Genomic DNA, 19,772 nt, shown 5'->3' on the forward strand with positions numbered 1-19,772 from the left:
GCAGTGTCCATCTCCTGTGGTCTCTTACCCCCTTGCCTTGCTCCAGGATCAGGCTAAGGTTCCACTTGTATGCTGTTGTTTACACATGATTAATGCAGTGGCTCCCAGGAAATAATGCTGCCCAAGCTAAAAAATGGTGTATCTACTGTTAACTTTATTTCCTACTTTTGTTGAAGCTCCCGGAGTTTGTTTGCTGTGGGACTGGCCTGGCTCTGCTGATGATGCACTCAGCAGGTGAGAAGGTTGCTCCCTGTCCCCCTTCTTGGACTAGGGGCTGTTTGGACTTCTTCTGTTGTTCTTCTCTACCCATACTGCCACCTGAATTGATTTTATCCAAAATAAAGCTGCTAACGTCTATTTTCCTTGTGCTGGATAAGTCTGTGCAGCAGTTTTAAGGATATAGAAACAAGCACAGCAATTATTTTTGGGACATTTTGTTCCTAAGCACAGGAAGTTGTAAAATTGCTGATAACGAGCTAGTTCATTCATAGCTGATGCCAGAAATGACTGCCTTCTGTCAAGACACCGTCTTTGTGAAAAGAGCTGAGGATTGAGAAAAGCAGGGAGTTGTCAGTTCTGACTCTTTCACTTACAGTTGATGCTTTTTGCCTTGAAGTCTGCTATCTTCAACTATTTCCCTTAAAGAGGAGTAGGTAATCTTGGTCCAGGCTGGGCTCTGCTCACTTTTTCAATAAGTAACTTTTTCATTAATTAAGGTTATTTTCTAAGCTGTTGTAAATGATTGACATTTCAGCTCCTGCATTGTTACTGAGGTGTTCTGGGAAATGTTTTTAAATGTATTTCCCAACATTACAGTAATTCTGTATTTACTTCTCAAGATGCAAGAAGTTGTGTTAGTCCATGAAATAAAACATCCCAAGACTGAAACATGATTCTTGGAAATAAACAGCCAGGCTACTTTCATGAATATAATTTAAATCAAACTAAGTTATGGGTTAGTGACAGTATGTCACTAGTTTCAGCAAAAAAATCTCATTTTATGTTTTTGCATTCAGCATAGAGAGACAAAGATTCATTTTCTTGAGGAGCTTCCTATTTTGTGTACTTAACATAATTGTGCAAAATCAAATGATCCAGGGGGTTAGATTTTGATTTTCTATTTTCCCATCTTTGGTCCCACCCTATATCTCTGGAACATCAGGACATATGTCATGACTTCAGGGAGGATGGTTCATGGATGTTTCTGATTACAGTCACATCTGAGAATGTAAACAATATTACGGGGCATGTTGGAGCATGGATTACTTGCAACAAGGGCACACTGACCCAAATTTCTTTCTTTCATTACTACTTCTTTTATATTTGTGCATATTTTTTATCAACAGCCTTGACATTGCTGACAGTTTATGACCCTTTTGTTTGGTTTGTGGCTTCCCTCCAGAGACTTGCAGTGAATGTCGTAATTAAATTAGAAGACAAATGATGCGAGGAGGTGGCCCTGTAAGTCAGGGTCTTGTGTCCTCTGTCTTCAAGGTATCAGCTGAGGTTGTGTGGAATCAGGAAGCACACTGTATAATGTATAACCCTGACTCTAAATGTTACCGCTTTCCTATTTGCCTGCATCTATTGGAGGAGAGGCTTTGGGGGGCTTCAAGATAAAATCATTCTGGACGCTTGTTCTGATAGCCTTCTTGCCTTCTTAGAAGGGGCCTGGCTAAGCTGTGAGACTAGCACATCTCATTGTAACTTTCCTATACAACTCTTCCCCTCCCTACTTCTAATGTTTTTAGATCAATTAAAATCTGCTCTTCAAAGCAGGGCAGCTACTCAGAATAATGTCTTTTCAGTCAGATGAAAAAAAAATATATAGTCTACCCAACCAGGCTGAGGTTCTTGCTGCCTGGGATTTACTAATGCAAGAGTTGTATGCACCACACTGCCTTAGGATTGACAAATGGTTGTGAAATTGTAATGGCTACTTACAGTTGTGCAATATCAATTTGGTAAAAACAGTTTATGTAACTCTATCCAGGACTGTACTTAACAGGATACGATCTAGGAATTCAGTGTTTATATACCATAATGTGTTGGTATCCTTGTTCTCATCATTTTGTATCTAAGTATGAGCTTTAGAAGACCTCACTTCATAAACTAAAAATATCTGTGCCTTTTTGTGTTATTGAGCCTGAAGAATTAAAGGAATTCTTCAGTGTAAAATCAGTTGTAGAATTCATCTTGGCCACACTGTTTTGTAATAGAAGATGCAGAACAGCCAGCCACTGGGGAAGAGGAAAACCTGCTGTCACTCTAACAAGCTCTGGGAGACTCTGGGTCCTCCTACAAGTTCTTACTGGGTCCCTGAAGTTTGCTTTATGCTTCTAGACAGATATCCAGTTATGTTGCAAGAAGGGAATGGCTCTTTACCCTTAACAGTCCACACAGATAAGGATTGCTTACTGCCAGAGAACCTGTTTTTCAGAGTAATGAAGTAAAGCCAACAGGATTGGTGACAAGGGCTTGCCTTTCCTAGAACAGAATTCATCCCAGGAGAGCTTGGTGCACAATAGTCAACAGCTCTAACGTTGTCACGACAGAATTACCACGAACATGAGGTGCTTCCTGGCCTGTGAGTACTATGAAGATTTATTTATTTATTTTGTGTAGCCTCTAGCAATGGTTTTTAGGTGGTGTCATTAGATATGGTGCAAGTAATTCAATGGTAAAATTTTAGTGGCTTGTGTGCATGCTGTACTCCGGTTGAGAAAGTGATGTGATCCTTATTAGCACACAGGGAGTTGAAGCCTTCCAAAATGTGCCTTGCTGTGTTTTTAGAAGAATAAAATCACAGGACAGGATTATCCCAAAGAGGATGTCTCTGCTCAGAAAACAAATTGGGATGCAATGTTAAATATACTGTACATCTTAACATATGTTGAGTTTGTGGTTTGTATTTCTGGTGACAAGCCTGTTCAGCTATAGGTAGCTTTATGCACAAACCTCAGTACATATACCAGAAGAGCCATGTAACTATGTTGCAGTTGGTGGGTTGTGCTGATATAAATTTAAGCAGGGTTTGTCCATATTAAGGGAAAGGTATGTATCTAATCAAGTTCTACCCTTTTGGTACTCCTGTTCAACTCCAGTGATTTCATCAAAGGCATAACGGTTACTAACATCAGGGTTTGGCTTTGCTGTTTGGGTTTAAAGGAGGCTGCAGCAAAGCAAGGCTTACCAGTACTCACTGCAGAATTTCTGTCACTAGGAAAAGTTATTATTTCACACAGGGAAATGCATGCAGTTAGAAGTTCGTTGGGGTTTTTTTTTTTTGGTTTGTTTGCAGCGATTTTCAAAGCAGTGCAGTTGACAGAATTAACTGTCCCTTGTTAATGGAATGTGAAACTGCTAAAAGCAGCTGAAGAACCAGGAGAGCTGGGAGATCTGCAGCCCATTGGCTGCACTAACATCATGGAAAAACATCTGCACTGCCATTCTCAATTCTGCTGCTTATGCTTAATTATTTAGAGCAGAGTGAACATTTGAGTCCATTTTTTTTCTTCTTCTGAGAGTAGTTACATTAATATTTTCCTCGTGATTTGTACAGATAAGGTAGTGATTCCAAGTGCATTTCATGATGCAAGATGTGCTTTTAGAGAGTTTCAGATACTTAAGTGAAGAACACAAAATGATCTTGCTACTTCATCAATCAGTGTAAAATGCTGCCTGTGATTACTTGTAATGGAGATGTTAATCTCTTGAACTGCTTGTTCTACTGTTTCAAGTGCAATGCATTGGTGCATTAAAAATGAAGTTCTGATAGGTGCCATGTAGTGCCAAAGTCAGTTTGCATGTTTGATGGCTACAGCAGAGATCAGACTGGGGCTAGTGCCGAACATAGCGAGGTTTTTTTTTCCCCAGGAGGGAGCAAGCACATAGAAAATAGTATCTTTTTTTTTTTTCCCCTCTGGTTATAAGCACTTATATATTTATAGGCTTTGTGCAGTGGAAACTGTGACTATTTGTCATCGACTGACACTCATGATGAGTAATGAAATGCATACATCTCAAAGTAACATGTTGTTCTATAATATTTTGTGAAGTGTTTCCAATAAATCATATACAGGTACATATCATCCATTAGAGGGCAGGACTCTCAGGGTTTTTAATCCCAGGTTGAGCACTTAGTACCTTTTTGTATGAAACAAATCTTTCAACTTATCCATTGAGTTATTGTCTCAAAGCATCTCTTTCTCCCCTGACACCAGTGCTGTAAAGACCACTTTGTGATTGTCTGTAAAGTTAACTAAGGAACAAGGATTCTGCAAAAGATAGGTGTCAGGTACAATTGTTTATATTTTGTATATTTAAAACACATTCGCTGGATAGGACTCTTCAGACAATAAACTGTACTTAAGTGTCATCAAGCACACTACTTTGCCCATACCCTAGAATGGGACTTGGAGGTCAGTCTGCATTGCTTCAGAAAGCTCGAAGCTGACCAGGTTGCAAATGCAGTCTGCTTGAAGTGAAACAGATGACAAGAAATATGGTTATGGTTAGAAATGACAACATAAAAATGAAAGCTTCATACTCAGTTGCTCTGATCTCATATTTGAGAAGAAACTGCAGTGTATTCTCTAAAGGTGTGCTCTTCTGCTCTAGTTCAAAGCAGCAGCCCTGTAACGTTGTGCTCTAGTTAGAGGATGTGACCAGTAGTTATCTTCTGGAGTCTGGGATGGAGAAATCCTCAGGATAGCCACATCTCTCTATTAAATACAAGGTACCTACATACCTAACCTACTCACCTGAAATAATTCATGTCCTAGGCTGGTTCTTCAATAGCTGAGCAAACTCTTTGTGCAGTGGTTGTCTATGTTTTAGCATTTTTACTGAATAAACTGCTGATAATTTGAAAAAAAATAGTACAGGATGATAATGGAATGGTGAGTCTAGTTGTTTTGAGTGTCACGACAACAGTTTCTCTCACTTGAAGGCCTAGATCAGGGCCTGATTATGTCAGTAGTGCAATGCCATGAATGTATCTCAAAATTTGCTTATTGGTTTACAATAGTGTGCTAAATCTCAGATGAATAAGGAGCTGCAGCATCCCTTGGATTTGTTGATCTAGCCAAGCATGTAATTTTTTTTACAAAGAAAAACCAGGTGAGGCTTTGTGTAACTGACTTTGATAATTGAATATTGAAGAGAGCATTAGTGGTTGGAGTGTCCCTCTGAGGTGTCAATGAGAGAAAACACAACATATTCCATGGGGAAACTATAGTAAGAAATAACCATGGAAACAGTATCATTTGAGCCTTCCGGGTGACAAAAACAGGCTCTTTCCACCCTGTTTTCCATTATCACATCTCCTGTGTGGTAGGAGGAAAGTAGGGGACCAGGTAGCAGGACAGCTGTGGAGTGCAAAGGAGTTCAGCTCTGAAGCAAGGAAAGTGGTCTGTGGCATTGTTGTTCCTTCTGCATCCAGGCTATGGTCTGGGCCATGCCCAGAGGACAATCACCATTTTTCCAGTAGAAGAGAGAGGACATGTGATTTGCATGGCTCAGGGATGATCACTCCTATCCAAACTTGCAAGGATAGCTTATCCAATATGTATGGGAGCAGGCACTGGAGGGGAAAAAAGAAACTCATTTGAATGTCCTTGTCATCATTAGATGAGCAAGAGGGACTTGACTACTCGCCTGCACAGTCCTACTAATAAAGCATATTATCAGGAAATCTAAGGATCTGCTAACCTATCTACTGGCAAAAGAACTCTCATCCCCCTCATTAGATCAATGGAGTGAGTGCAACACTCAATTGTAGAAGTGCCAATGGTGAGGAAAATTAGTTCCACTGGGGATTAGCCTTCAATTTTTTTTTTTCCTCAGGATGGATCAGAGAAGAACAAGATATTAATTTATAGAAATGAAACTATTAAAAATGAAATATGAAGGCACAGCTCTCCTCAGATGTTGGGCAGCTGACAAATTCAACGAGATGTGGAAAGGATGTGCATAGGACTGAAGGCGTGTCAGTCATGAAGCCAAAAGAGCTGAAGAACAGGAGCATACTTAAGAGAGTGGACACCAAAGTTGCATGGAAATGTCTTTAGAAAGGCATATAATTCAGGAGAAGAAAGCCTGGATTAGAATCATTATAGAACCATTCAGGCCTCAGTCAAGACATTAGGAGCAGACACTGGTGAGGTGGCTTGATATGCCACCACTAAAATATGAAGCATCTAGCCAAGAGGGGTTGTTCTGCTGCTTACATAAACTCTAAGCAATGAATCTAGTAAAATTTAATTCTAGTTGCTTATTTTCCAGATTGCAGTAGTTAATTGTTATTATGTTGAGTATGAGAAAAGGAATGGTATTAACTACAGGCTCTACTTCCTCCCCTCCTAGACTTGCATGCACACGTAATTTTCTCCTGCATTCACAGAGCAAAGGCTTTGGAAGGCTTTTTCTTAATATTCATAGAGTCATTGGGTCTCTGTATAATTTAGGAGCTTGTCTTGTGCAAGGCTGCTTAGCACACACAATGTTAAGTCAATGACTCCAGCTCAAATAGAAATGTTTTTCTACATTTATTCCAAAAATCTCTAAGACACTAACTTCAAAGTTCTTCAAAAGGGCAAGTTTCTAACTAATGGGACCTGGGAAAGGTCTATAGGTTCAGAAGGGAGAAAGGCAATTAAAAAGAGAGGGGAGCTATTAAAGGAAGATCTCAACTTCTCTGTTCAGAAGAAGCCAAAAATTTCACAAGGGGATTGATCTCGGTTTATTTTGGATTAGATTTTATTTCTGATTAATCTGTTCCTTGATATCTATGCTCAGAAAAAAAAAAAAAAAATCTGTTTAAATCTTTTGAGTTGTATTACAAAATAAACATTTCAATTTTATTTGAAGGAGTTAAACAATGTGGTCACACTTGAAGACAGCATATTAAAGTGTTGACAGATGTCCAGGTCCACTTTCCTCCATAATTACAGCACTACTTGAATAAAACCTGAAAGGTTGTTACCAGATCTCTTCTTTCAACCTACTTTCATTACATTTGAGGTTTCGGTTTTGTACAAACCTTGGCAGAAACTCGAGAACCAAATTTAAATCCAGAATATACTTGATGAATAGAAATGAGCACGGTTGGGCACTTGTGGCCAAGTGACTGTTGGAGTTTTATGACTCTTTGCAATTGAGACTTCAGTCATCAGTTGTGGTGTTCTTTGAAAATTAACTTTTCTCCCTCTCATCCACAATGTTAGCATGCTTGTAATATAAAATATAAATATTTTTATTTCTGTTGGAATGTTGCACCCAAAGCTTTCAACACAAATATTTCATTTCTCATTCATCTGGTTCTCACTCAAAAGTGCGAACTTTGTGCTATATTTATTTCGAAACACACTAGTTTTAAAGTAAAATTTCAATCATTTTTTGTGGATGCTCATTCTAACAACTTGTCCAAGCCAATATGCTTTGTTCATGACCACATTTCACGAGATCATACAGAAACAGATCTATCTCCTCTACTGTGATTAGAATCTATCACACTTTTTCTGCTGTATGACCTTATAGCAAGGTCTTATCAGTCAAAGCTATGTTGTTTTATGCCTGTTATCTTATATGAGGTTCCTGACTGAGGTTTATTGACCCTCGCCTCCTGTTCCAGCTCTGTCAAGAGCACGACTTCTATTTATTTGTAGTGCTCCTAACAGTGGAAGAGGTGGGACTGGGAAACTGTTTCTAAGCAGTTACTGTGCTGTGTATTAAATTAGCTACCACATACTAAATTCTGCAGTGAGTGAAAGGTATTTGTAATGCTTCTTTCTGCAAGTGTGGATTAGGTACCTAATATGCACTCTATTCCCTGGGGGATACAGATGACATGACATCCCTGGAAGGCAAGGTAATAGTCACTGAAGTCAGATAGAAAAATTATTCTATCCACTGAACAGAAGGGCATCTGAATGGCTTTGTTAGTGCTAAATGACAATGAGGACATGAAACGGAGGCAGAATACTGTGACAGAGCAGGAAAAGCAGCTGAGAACTGAAAAATTTGGGACAGGGTGTTTGTGAATCACTTGAGAGTCCACAACTCTGAAGTCTTCACAGCCGGGATGGACTAGGGATCCTTACCATGATATTACACTATGTCAAAGTGGGGTAGCTGTAGTATGTGCTTATCCCCGTGTAATCTGCTACTAAGACTAAAGAGAGTCTCTGCTCTTCTGAGATGACATTTTCTCTTGCCTGTCTCAAAAGGCTTAAGTAAGAGGTAGGGCTGGGTTGAACACTCTATCCTGAGGTGAACTGTGCTCTTAGGAAACACCCTGTAATTGTACCCAACCATGCTGGGTTTGTTTTGTAGAGGTCATGTGTCTTTATGTTTTAGTTTAACTGGGTGGGTGCTGAAAGATCGATTAAAGTTGGCAACTGTAGGCTTAACTGCACTTTCCCCCCTGGTCCTTCATGGTTTTGGGAATATGATTTGCTTGCTGTCCAATTATGCATCCATTATCTTGGTAGGAGAACTATTAACTGGCAGTGCTGATGGCATGTGGTGTGGACACATACCCTGGAAAGGGGACAGTGCTGACATCTGGAGCCCACAAATGGTGTCCTAACAGGGGGAAGAACTGGATCTGAATGAGTTTTGATACCTTATTGTTTGAGGTTATGGACTGGCGCTGGTAGGGAGCACCTGCAAGCAACTGAGTAAGAAGTTGTTATATTGGGCAATTAAACAAAAACCTGGTGTTTATTCCTAACTTGTTTCAGTTAGTCTTTATCTCATATTGTTATTTTGGAAATACTTTGATGTTAATCCATGCTTGATGTTGTTTTAAACAACAAAGAAAAAAAAAGCCTAACTCCTCAAAGTACTTGATGTCAGTGCATTGCCTAAATTTACTCATGTGTTAGGCATTTTGCATTTGCTTCACTGCAGTTTTATTTTTAGTTAGTTCCTAGTGCAAATGAGTAAACATAAGGCCATACCGAAGCTTTCTACATGGGCTATTTTTGACATATTTTTTTCTCTGCTACTTTCAATAACTCCTAAGTAATGCTGTAGGTACTGTAGAAAATAAATAGCTTATGTTTAATTTGGAGGAATGACATAGGTATGACAATATAAATAGAAAGCAGTAGGAAAAAAAAAAAGGTTGCTGTTTCAGATGCTGAAAGCAGAGTAGCTGAGACAGTCTAGAGCTGAGCAGGGAGGCAAAGACCAACAGCCTACCTAGAACAGGGTTTGTAGGGCATGACTTCATGCCTTTTCTTTGGACCTAGGTTGGCCAGGCAGAAGTTAAGCTGAGCCTGACTCCCTGTTCCAGAGGAATGTCCTAACTGCCACACACTACAGGCTGTCCTCGTAACCTCATGTTCTTAGAGAAGCAAACACTTTGGAGATGTGCCAAATTTCAACTACGCAAATCTCCTCTTAGGAAAGGGAATACCCACAGTACCATGAATTTGAACTCCCAATCTGAAACCTCTGATACTACTCAAGTTATTTTATTGTTTGTTATTTTATTTTTTTTTAACTTAAGCAGTTATTATGTTGCAAATGGAAGCTGTTAAACCTCTGGGAAACTGGAGCATCTAAAAGTGGAGTTTCTTGCCTCCCCTCCCCACCCAGAACAGTAACTTGCGTTAGAACAGAATTTTCTAGGCTCCTGTGTGTGGAACAAAATAATGCAAAGGGTTGAGTAACCCCATCTATGGGGTTGCTAGAGGAAATATTGGGAAACTGGAGTGCCTTGCTTTCTTCAAAATGTTCATCTTTCCCTGTACAGACCTCCTGACATGTGTGGAGCAGTCTCAGCTTGAAGTGTAGTATCAGGATTCTCCAGGCTTTCTCTTTTTGTGTGCATTGCTTTTGTGTCACTCGTATATCATATTTTTGCTTGGTACTGTGTGGTTTTTATACTGCTGCCAATGCTTTGTGGGTGCCTGCTCTCAGCACTTCTTTGGATGACTTTTTTTATTAACTTGCATCCACATGGCAAACTTCAATTTCTGAGGTCAAATTGATTCTACTGGTCACCTTGTGTGAGTTAATGAAAAAGAGTCTGGTTTGTAAGTCAAATAGGGAATTTGTTCCTGATACTGTGATTATGTTCTCTTTGTTCAAAAACTTTTGTAACTTTCTTGATGGCACGGGTTTGAATTTGTTTTACAGATGACTCAGGGCTTTGCTGTAAAACTTGTAAATGATCTAATTAGATTTGAACAAACTGTTCTTCTGGAATAAACTGGAGTCAGTTGGCCTCTGAGAGGTTGTGTTCATGAAGTTATTTACATTTTTGGTTTTAGGGCTTCAGATCAACAAAGACAACTGAGTATGACATGAACTTTAATAGATGTGGAAGTAGTTTTTTGAGTGGTTTACTATGTCTTAGAGTACTGCAGCAACAAACCACCAGCATCTTCTGTAAATGATGGCAGGAAAAAGGTATTTCCATAGTGGGATTTGTGGTCTTTTATAAACCCATATAGGTAAGATTTCTCTCTTTCTGCAGTGCCTGACTGTAGCAAGAGCACAGATTGCCATTTTACACTAAATGCTTTGCGTTTAGGTGGCTGAAGGTGGGGGGATTTCACCTCTGGCTCTGCTACTTCTGCATGAAAGAGGGATTTCAGTTGCAAAGGAAGAATGCTGCTCAACAGGATTAAGAGGAGTAGCATTAGGGCCTGAAGTGTCTTCTGGACTGATTATTGAAAGCCACAGGGATAAACTTCTGGTGATTTTAATAAGATAATATTCTCCTTTTAAGACCAGCTAACTCCAGCTGAGCCTACTGAGGTCACCTTCGAGCTAGAATATCTGTTTGGAAGGGGAATGGTGCCCTGAAGTAAAGGGAAAAGATTGTTGCCTTGAACAAATGTGCAATAAGTAAAACTCTGAGAGACCTGTAAATGACTCCAAACTTTTGTCTATGCAGGTGATGATAGCAGCTGAGCTAAGCTCTACTCAGGGCAGGTGTGTGTTTGAGAGCTAAACCGGTATTTAACAATGATGAAGATTGAACACCGATGCCCCTCACTTTCTTCTGCCACAGCATGATGTAGTCTACATGCAGACTGCTGTTTCTGTGATTTAAAATCAGCTTCCTCTGCCTCCCCTCTCCCCTCTCTGCTGTCAGTGGTGGCATTTTCCAGATCCCTTTCCAGGACTTAGCTCACATTCTGAGCCTGAGCAGTCCTGCCTCTTGGGTATGTGTTAAAGTGTCTGCCTCGGGTGGGAAATGATATATAGTAGTCTCCTTTATTTACAGGAACATCTCTTTAATGAGAAATACTCTCTAGAATTTCCCCAAAGAATAGTCGGGCTGCTGTACTTGCATGTCCTGTTTCCTGGGACACCCACGGAAAGGGCACGTGGATTTCTCACTGCCCAGAGTGAAAAATATTCCTGGTGAATGTAAATTTTCTCCTGAAGTTCATAGCTATATTGGGATCTATGGTCTTTTTGTGTGGTTTGGAGTTATTCTCTGTTCTTTGCCTCTGAAAGAGGGGTTTGATTTATAGTGGTTCTCTGTGAAAAATGGTAATACATGATTTTTAATGGTATTCAGCTGACAACAGTGATTTCCCAAGTGCTCATATAAGAAAAGCAAAAGTGCAAGAGAGGATCCAAGTTCCTTGGTAGATTAAAGGCCATTTCCACCATGCCTAAAATATTACGCTGTGGGTACTTGTGGGAAGATCTGAAAAGAGATGTGTTTGTTCTGCAAAACTTGACAGAGGCACCCCATAAGCAGTACAAGACCTCTTTGGAAAAGCTGCAACACTTTGTGCATCCTCCTGGAGTGGCTGAGCAGGCTGTGGCGGTTGCCTTGCCCTCCCCTCCCCATCAAAGACCTGTTGAAATTCAGACCTGGATCACAGCATCTGTGCTCTGAATGGTGGTTTTGGTCCAGCGTTTGCCTGTGGAAACTGCAGCTCTTGCCCAGGTCAAACAAAAACAGTGGAAGAGATGGCCCGTAACACTTGAGCGCTCTGATCCATGTGTACTGTGACTTCAGGATTCATCTCCTGCATTTGGATAAAAACAGTTGTTTGTTTGTTGTGTGTTTTTTTTTATTTCCATGAGCACTCTGGATACAGCTTTGCTTCTGACTGTTAGATCAAATGGTTTGGGGCTTCAAGAGCTGAGAAGAGCTGTTGTACATGGATATTTTGTTACGGTTGTTCAGTAGTTTTCTTTATCTTGTGTTTCCAAAAAGGCCTCTCTGCTGAATTCCCTTCCCTTGATGTGTGAATAGGTGTTAGAATGAGAATGTATAGGTGCTCCTTACTCTGTCTCCCTTCTGCCTGTTCACTTGGTGCTAACATATTGTCTGAGGGCAATGATGCCTCAGGGTGAATAAATACCTTTCTAGTATAGGCAAAATACATTTTTACTGTCCCTGATGCCATAGGGATGTGTTTGCTGTTGCAGTTGCAGTTGCTACCTGACTTTTTGCCAGCACCTGCTTAGCCCAGTGTTTCCTAGCGGAGAGCTTTTGGCTTCAGCAATACGTTACTTGCAAAGATAAGGAATTGTGGCCTCTTCTCTACTGACTAGGCATAGCAAGTTTCTTTTTTTTTTTGAGAATATTTCATTAAAACTTTATCCCTATGTGCTGCCAAATGTTCTTGTCATAACAGTGCCCAGATGTGTCTTTAAAATTGTCTTTATCCATTGGTTTTGATAGCTTTCCTTGGCAACTTACCCTCTGTGCTGAACACTGCATGCATTGTCATGAGGAGTTCTGCTCAAGTGCTGGGTCTCTCTTGGTGTTTTCACATTTTTTTTGTCAGAGGCTCAATAAACTAGGAAACAACAACTGCATGTTGGCCAGGGCTTTAGATTTATAGTTCTCTGGTTGGGGACCAGAAAAAGTTAAAATAAATCCCAGTCATCTTGTCTTATCTTGCTGGTAAAGCATTGTCTGCAGGAGCTGAATTCATCCTCTTGTTTCTGCTGGTTTAGCCATTTCTTATGCCCTGTCTTTCTCTATTGAATGAGTCCCAGCCGTTACACAGCAAAGGGCTTTTTTCCCATGCTTTGATTGAAACTTCCTCCTGTTTCAGCTGTGTTTTACCAAGAGGACTTTGTCATGAGCAGCAAAGGAAAGACACAGATCCTCAACTCTGGCTTGTGAAGCCCATGCTGAGAATTCTTGTTTTCATACAATAATAGCCTTCCTAAGGCAGGCAGTTGGAAGAGCACACGTCATCCATGCTGTCTAAGGCAATGACATCACTTGGGCTGGTATGATGTCCTTTGTTAATGCACCCTCTGGACCTATTTGCATTCCTACATACAGTGGGAACTCGTGAAGACTTCCTGAGAGCTAGAACCAATAAAGCTTCTCAGGAGGGGATTCCTGGGGAATGTTGTTTCCAGTTCGGTGGTTTTGCATAATTTTTTTTTTTTTCTTGCAAATACTTTTAAATACTCTACAGCAGCCTTACATTTTTATTTTTCATTCTGTTTGGAAGGCACATTTTGAATTCTCAGTGGAATTTTTCTTTGATACTCTAGTGTCACAACCACAGATAAAGCAAAAGTTTAATTTTCTGGTTTTAAATTATCAGCAAGCTTTTTCTGGTATTTTATTTTCCTTTTCTTCTAGTGATGTACATTTGTATATAAGAAAGGGTTTTTCCTTATCAGAATCTTTAATCAATGGTTGCTGCTACTTCTGCCCGCTTGCTGCATCCTGGATGTGACCGTTTCATTTCAATGTATTGTTTTGAGTGACCTGGGTGTTGTCATCCCTTTGGTAGTGACATACCTGGACTTGTAACCATAATCTGCCTCAGTAATGACGCGTATTAGTTTCAGAGGGGTCCTTAAGTTGGGCAACATTAACATATTCCTGCTGCCTCACATCTGTGGTTTGCAGCAGTACCAAGGGGACCTCGGTTCAGCAAACCACATGCCTACTTCATCCTTGCATATTTGAAGATGTGGTTTCTGGATATGCTTGTTGTGTCCTACTCTGCTTCTCTGATTAAGCCTTCCTCTTACAAATCTAATTCTGATGCAGATGCTACCATCTTGCATATATTCTTGAATACGTTTCCACCATCAGTTTTTAGTTTTATCCAATACCAGGCCTATTGCTGCAAATTCAGTGACTAGAGGCATAAAATAAGTGAACATGAACATTTCAATAGTGACTTAAAGCATAAATCCCTGAATTCACGTCTATTTCATCTTCCCTGACAATAAAAGATAACATTAAAGGAAAAGAGTAGGTAAGGAGTAGAATTAAGGTTTTACAGTTCTTGATTGCTTAATGCATGGAAGATAAGAATTTCAGATATTCCCAGATTTCATTATTCTCCAGTCCATTATTTGCTCTTTCAAATGAATCAGCATCCTGTCAATGATGCAGCTGTGTTCCATTGTTGCAAGAACTGCATCTGGTACTGACTCTGCAGATAGCAGTGTTCCAGTCACGTCAGCAGAGAAAAATGGGAAGTGTTGCCTGGGTCAGACCAAGGCTTGGATGAAAAACTGTCCAGTGCTGCCTGTCCCTGCTTTTTGCACTGCTAATGCCAGTCCTGTAATGCATAAAAATGCCAACCACCCCACTAGAAACAGCGTTATAATGCTGGTCAGGCTACTGAATGAAGCTTTGCTCATGTCACTGCTGTCCCTCCTGCTTGTCCCCATGGTCAGTAGCATGTTACTGAGGCTGGAGGATGCAGGAGATTGTTGTAGGCTTTTAGAATGACATTTACATTTCATTCGTCCAATCCACCCAAAAAAAAAGTCAAAATAGCTCAAAAAATGTCTGAAGTACTGATTTCTATCAGGTTCTTGTCACCACTGGAAGAGAGCTGTTGTGTTACCTATTAGAAAGAGCACAAGTTTGAGAATGAGCTACCCTAAAATGTGCTCTTGCTTTTGTTACGTCCTGTTAGTTGCAGTTTTATTTCCTTTAATTCCAGCTGCAGTGGCCTGTGGGTCAAAAAAAAAAAAAAAAAGAGCACTTCATTTTTCTGATGATTACAGTTTAACCATGGAAAAATACTCTAATATTTACATTGGAGTAAGTGCTGCTTTTACTGTGAGGCAAATATGCCTCATAATCTGCTGTGGGCTTTCTCGCGTCCAGCATGGGAGAGCCCTGATAGACCCACACAGCAGGGAGCAGGATGTTTAGGAAGATAAATCCTTGGGTCGCCCAGACTGATGGACTCCATCTTCCATGTGCCATGCAATATAGTAAACTCTGTGCATCATTTTTCCTAAATGAAGAATGAATCTGACCCTTTAATCCCCTTTCTTTAATTACCCTACATCTGTACCTGGTTTGATTTGGGCCCTAATGTAGCAAAGATTTTTAAGCATGTTAAATTGTTTTCCTTGATCAGGTCCTCGGGTTCTAATTCAAATTCTCCCAGACATCCTTTTTTCCCTGCTTTGGACACTGTTACCACGTTTCCAGACAGAAGCAAAACACGTTGGGTGCCTGGGGTTTGTTTGGTTTTTTTTCTATGCCAAGGAGGCAAAAAGCCCCCAAAAAACCTCACAGAAATCTCTCTTACCAGTGCTTGAAAGCATTTTGGCTTTTTTTCTCTAAGTATACTGACAACGAAGCTGGTCTGATATGTAGGTGCAGTCAGGACAGACCTTTCAATAGAGCTCAGGAGCTGCTGCTCACACTGCTGAGTGCTCCAGGGCAAGCATCTGATGTACAACTGTGCCCTACTGCCCACCCAAACTGTTGGGATGGCTCCCCAGGGCTCTGCACATCCTCTTGCTAGTGATGAACTGACAGCACCACCTTTCCTCCTCTTCCAAGGCAAAGGACTCAAATTCTTTGTGAATATTTGCTTTGGTTTTCATGCCACTTCAAAGCTTCTTCAGAAAGCTGATTTGCACTTTTGCCACCCAAAGTTTGATTCTCAGCATCCTGTCATGGCTGTACCAGGCAATAGAGAACCCTCTCTTGTTTTGCAGCACCTCCCTTTTTATTTGGTGCCAGGCTGGTTTCTTGCGGACTTTGTGTGATGCAGGTGAATTACTTGGGTTTGTGGGGTGGTTTTTGTGTGTTTTCCTCTCACTGCAGGTGAGCAAGCACCAAGAATATTTAGCTTGTTTCTGCCCAGTGTCTGGCCATCCCACACGTCTGCCCTGCCTTGTCACCCTAGCCCATCCTTTATCTCCTCTGCCTAATTTGCTCCTAATAATTGAACCCATTCACACTCAATAAATTTATCTCAGGTAAGGTGTACAGGATGCATGGTATTTGCAAGAAGTTGTCTCTGTTTTCCCCTCTTTTTCATGTCTGTCTTCTCTACAGAGACTGCAGGGCAGAGATCCTCTCTCTTTTCAGAAAGAATCACAGTTTCAGGTGAGCTCTATAGGCTTCTGCATAATACAGAGCAATATTTGCTTTAATTTAATTTAACTATCTATTTATATTCTCTTGGTGTGTTGCATTCTGCTCTGAAGATTTTGCATTATCAGGCAGGTTGCTGTTGCTGAACAACCCGATGGTACTGAAGAGCAATCTGTTACCTTTTAAGAGGGGTAGTTCAGGCAACATTGAAGAGCATGTCATGATGTGCAACATATCCCTTCTATGGTAAAGATGGATAATTTATACCCCTATAGAATGTTCTCTATGAGGTTCTGTGTGCTTTTAGAGGGAGCTTTATGAATCCACTCAGGTTTTATGGAATTGTATGGGTGTTGTCCATGTTTAAAATTTTATTGGTCATGTTTACTGTGACAGAAAATTGAGTTTCCCTTTTATTAGTCTATAATGGTGGCTGGTATATGTCACACCACTCACAGTAAAAAAATAAAGCAAAGTCTACTTAAAAGTTTGGGACTCCTCTGTATTTCATATTTCATTGCCCCAAGGAAATATCTTAAAATTGCTCTACTGCTTTTGAAAGGAAAATGTTCTGGCTGGATTTGGATGTGGACTGTTGTTTCCCTATTTCATATTAAAGAAGGGAGGTCTGCTTCTATGCCTATCACAAACCTGTGGCAGAGAGCCATAGGATATAAAGTGCAGATGAATGCAGAGAATAAAGTGTGGAAAAAATTTCACTGCCTCTCTATCCATATGCCAGTGGGCATACAAGGCAACAAAGGGTATCCCAAGGCAATTGATACAGGCCAAAAGACCACCCAAAGCAATAGCAGTATGTGAAGGTAGCAATGCCCAGTATCTGACAAATGTGGCACATCCCAAGACTTGCAGTCTGCAACTCCAGAAAGCAACTTCTATTTCTCCCTCATGTTCAGATTCCTTCTTTCATTTTGGACTTTGATCCATCTTGTGCGGAAGTTGAGAGCAAAGCCTCGGCTAAAGGTCACAGAGCAGGTTTGGTCCTCTATCTCCTCAACCATCTGCCACTGGGTTGGAAGAAAGGGGTGTTTTCTTCCAATTTATCCTCTCTGAGAGTATCAAGCACTTAGGCATGCAGACAGACTTTTTTTTTTCTATATCTTTGTGGTATTTAACATGTCAGCTCTGCATCTCAGCTGGGACTTTGAGGTGTTACTGTGATATTATCATAATCATCACAAGTAAATGGGCAAAGGATTCAGGGCTCAGTAGATGTTTTCTCTTGGGTTTGGCCACCAGAATCTGCCTGCACGTGTTCTGTTGCTGTAATCTCGTCTGAGCACGTTGCAAGTGCCCACTGTTTACTTTTGGGATTCATTGAACACATCATTAAATTACTTCTGCAGGTTAATTGAAGAAGGTATATGAGTTCAGGCATTAGGATGAGCTGAGTACTAATCCCCTCTGTGTGTTTTGAAAGCCCATCTCAAAATCAATAACTATGCAGCTATTCTCTCCTTTTAAATAAATATTGCCATAAAGGGCCTGATCCTTGCTGGTAAGACAGTGTTTATTGGGCTGTTCTGTTGAAGGTATCTTTTGGAGGAGGATGCAAAAAGGCAAGCCATAAACCTAAAGAATAACACTTTTATAGAGTGAGTCAGATTAAAATCAAGCAGGTTGAGGAGGAAATGATGCCTGGTGTAGTGTAATTTAATTAATCTGTTTTAGGTTTGAATCACTAATTAGTCTCTTTTATGTTTCACGTTACTGTGTGCAAGTGCATATTTGTAGAAAGATGGTTTTTCCTAAATGCTAGCATACCCTTCTAAAATAAATAAGTAGTCATTTCTGCCTGCCGTTGTTTTTCTGTGAATTTAAAGTCTTTCAATGACTTACATTGAAATGCAGAGTAGCTGCAGTGGAAGACAGGAGGCTCTGCATGATCAACAATAACTGTGTTAAGAGCAATAACTGGAGCTGCTGGTCACTTGCAGGTTGTGATCCAGTAGCATCGTGGAGTAAAACACTTGTTTTAACTCTTTCAAAAACATCCTTATCTGATGACCAATATTTGTAAGAGAGTAGGTGCAAGCTTTGTGCATGTACTGAGGCAGAGGATATGTGATGATTTTCACTGTGAACGGAGACCTGATGGTGCAAGTTTCCAAACTACAGGATTGAGTGAGTCAGAGTAAACACGGAAATGTCAGAACTGACTGTCCTCCTGGATGTTGCTATGACAAAATCCATCTCCTGGCAGTCAAGTATTTGCACAGCCCTAGAAGGACCTGGGGTTGGACAAAGTGCTTTAAAGCTGGTTAGTTTGCTGTGAAAACAGAATCCTTTGGAGATCTTGCTTCAGGTCCAAATCTATTGAGTGTCTCCTAATGGCAGCTGTGGGAGTATCTGGTATGAGGTACAGGACAGGACTTGATCTTCAGGCACTGGAATAATCCAGCTTCCAAAAGTAAAGGCATCAATGGATCAGACATCACTTTAAGCCTGCTTGTGGGGGGCTGCCTCCATTTTAGCAGATGAATGGGACTGTGGCGGGCAGATTGTTGGATTAAAACACTCTGACACCTAATATTTTATCAACAGGGAGGGAATAAGATTAATGTACAAGTCAACCTGGGTAATATGATTGCAGACGTTGTGTTTAACAGAGCAATAGGAAAAAGGAGGCTTCCATATTTCTGACATGATCTTAAAGAGGCTTTGCAGATCATTGATATCTAGTTTGAGAGAAGCTGAGAAAAATGAATTGCTGCTGTGCAAAGGGAGGCCCTTTCCCTGCCAGTGCTGTGCAGCATGCTGCCTCCAAAGAGAGAATGAAAAGAGGGAAACAAAGCCCGTGGGAGAGATGCATGGCAAACTAAACCTCTGGATAACCCCATGTCAGTAAATCACTTGCCCCAAACACTAGTACTTCGTTCCTTAACATGCCATGAAATCATGTGAAATAGAACTTTAAACCCTGTATATTTAAAGCTAAAGCCCTACATAAGTGGATGAAATAGGAGATCTCAGGAAAACTCTGCAGGGCCATTACGTACCACAGGTTGTTACCTCCACGTGGTGTTCCAGCCAAAATGCCCCATGATTGGGGTGAAACAGGGGAAATACCTTTTCTGTGGCATTTGGGATACACCAAAAGTTGGATGTATGTTATACTTAACTTGAATCCCAACTGGAAAACCAAACTAAACTCTGTTCTCTAGGGATCAGCCTCAGTTCTGCATATTTGTGACAAGCTGGAACCTTCCCCTGCGATATAAGGTGTCTTCTCAGATGCTTGTACATGACAAAATGGTTTAATTGTAAAAAGCTCTCGTTAGTTACTAAATATCTGAGATGTGATTGCTATACAGTGATTACAAGTAATTCACAATTAAGCTATACATATATATATATATATATATGCTGTAATTCAGCCAGAAAGAGCACTTGGGGCTACTTTTCCTCTGTTCCCCTGTGCTCGTCCGCACCGCCC

The 19,772-nt window shown here is 40.5% G+C and overlaps 1 long non-coding RNA gene across 1 annotated transcript in view; it reads left to right on the forward strand.

Annotated features, from left to right (window-relative positions):
• The first annotated feature begins 2,360 nt into the window (after positions 1 to 2,360).
• Positions 2,361 to 19,772, forward strand: part of LOC136105983 (uncharacterized) — a 37,472-nt gene continuing 20,060 nt past the window's right edge. The window contains exon 1 of the long non-coding RNA XR_010652064.2: positions 2,361 to 2,587. This is a non-coding gene — a long non-coding RNA (uncharacterized lncRNA). The remainder of the gene's footprint in view (positions 2,588 to 19,772) is intronic.

Source organism: Patagioenas fasciata, chromosome 10, assembly GCF_037038585.1.
Source record: "Patagioenas fasciata isolate bPatFas1 chromosome 10, bPatFas1.hap1, whole genome shotgun sequence".
In the NCBI taxonomy this organism is placed as follows: domain Eukaryota; kingdom Metazoa; phylum Chordata; class Aves; order Columbiformes; family Columbidae; genus Patagioenas; species Patagioenas fasciata.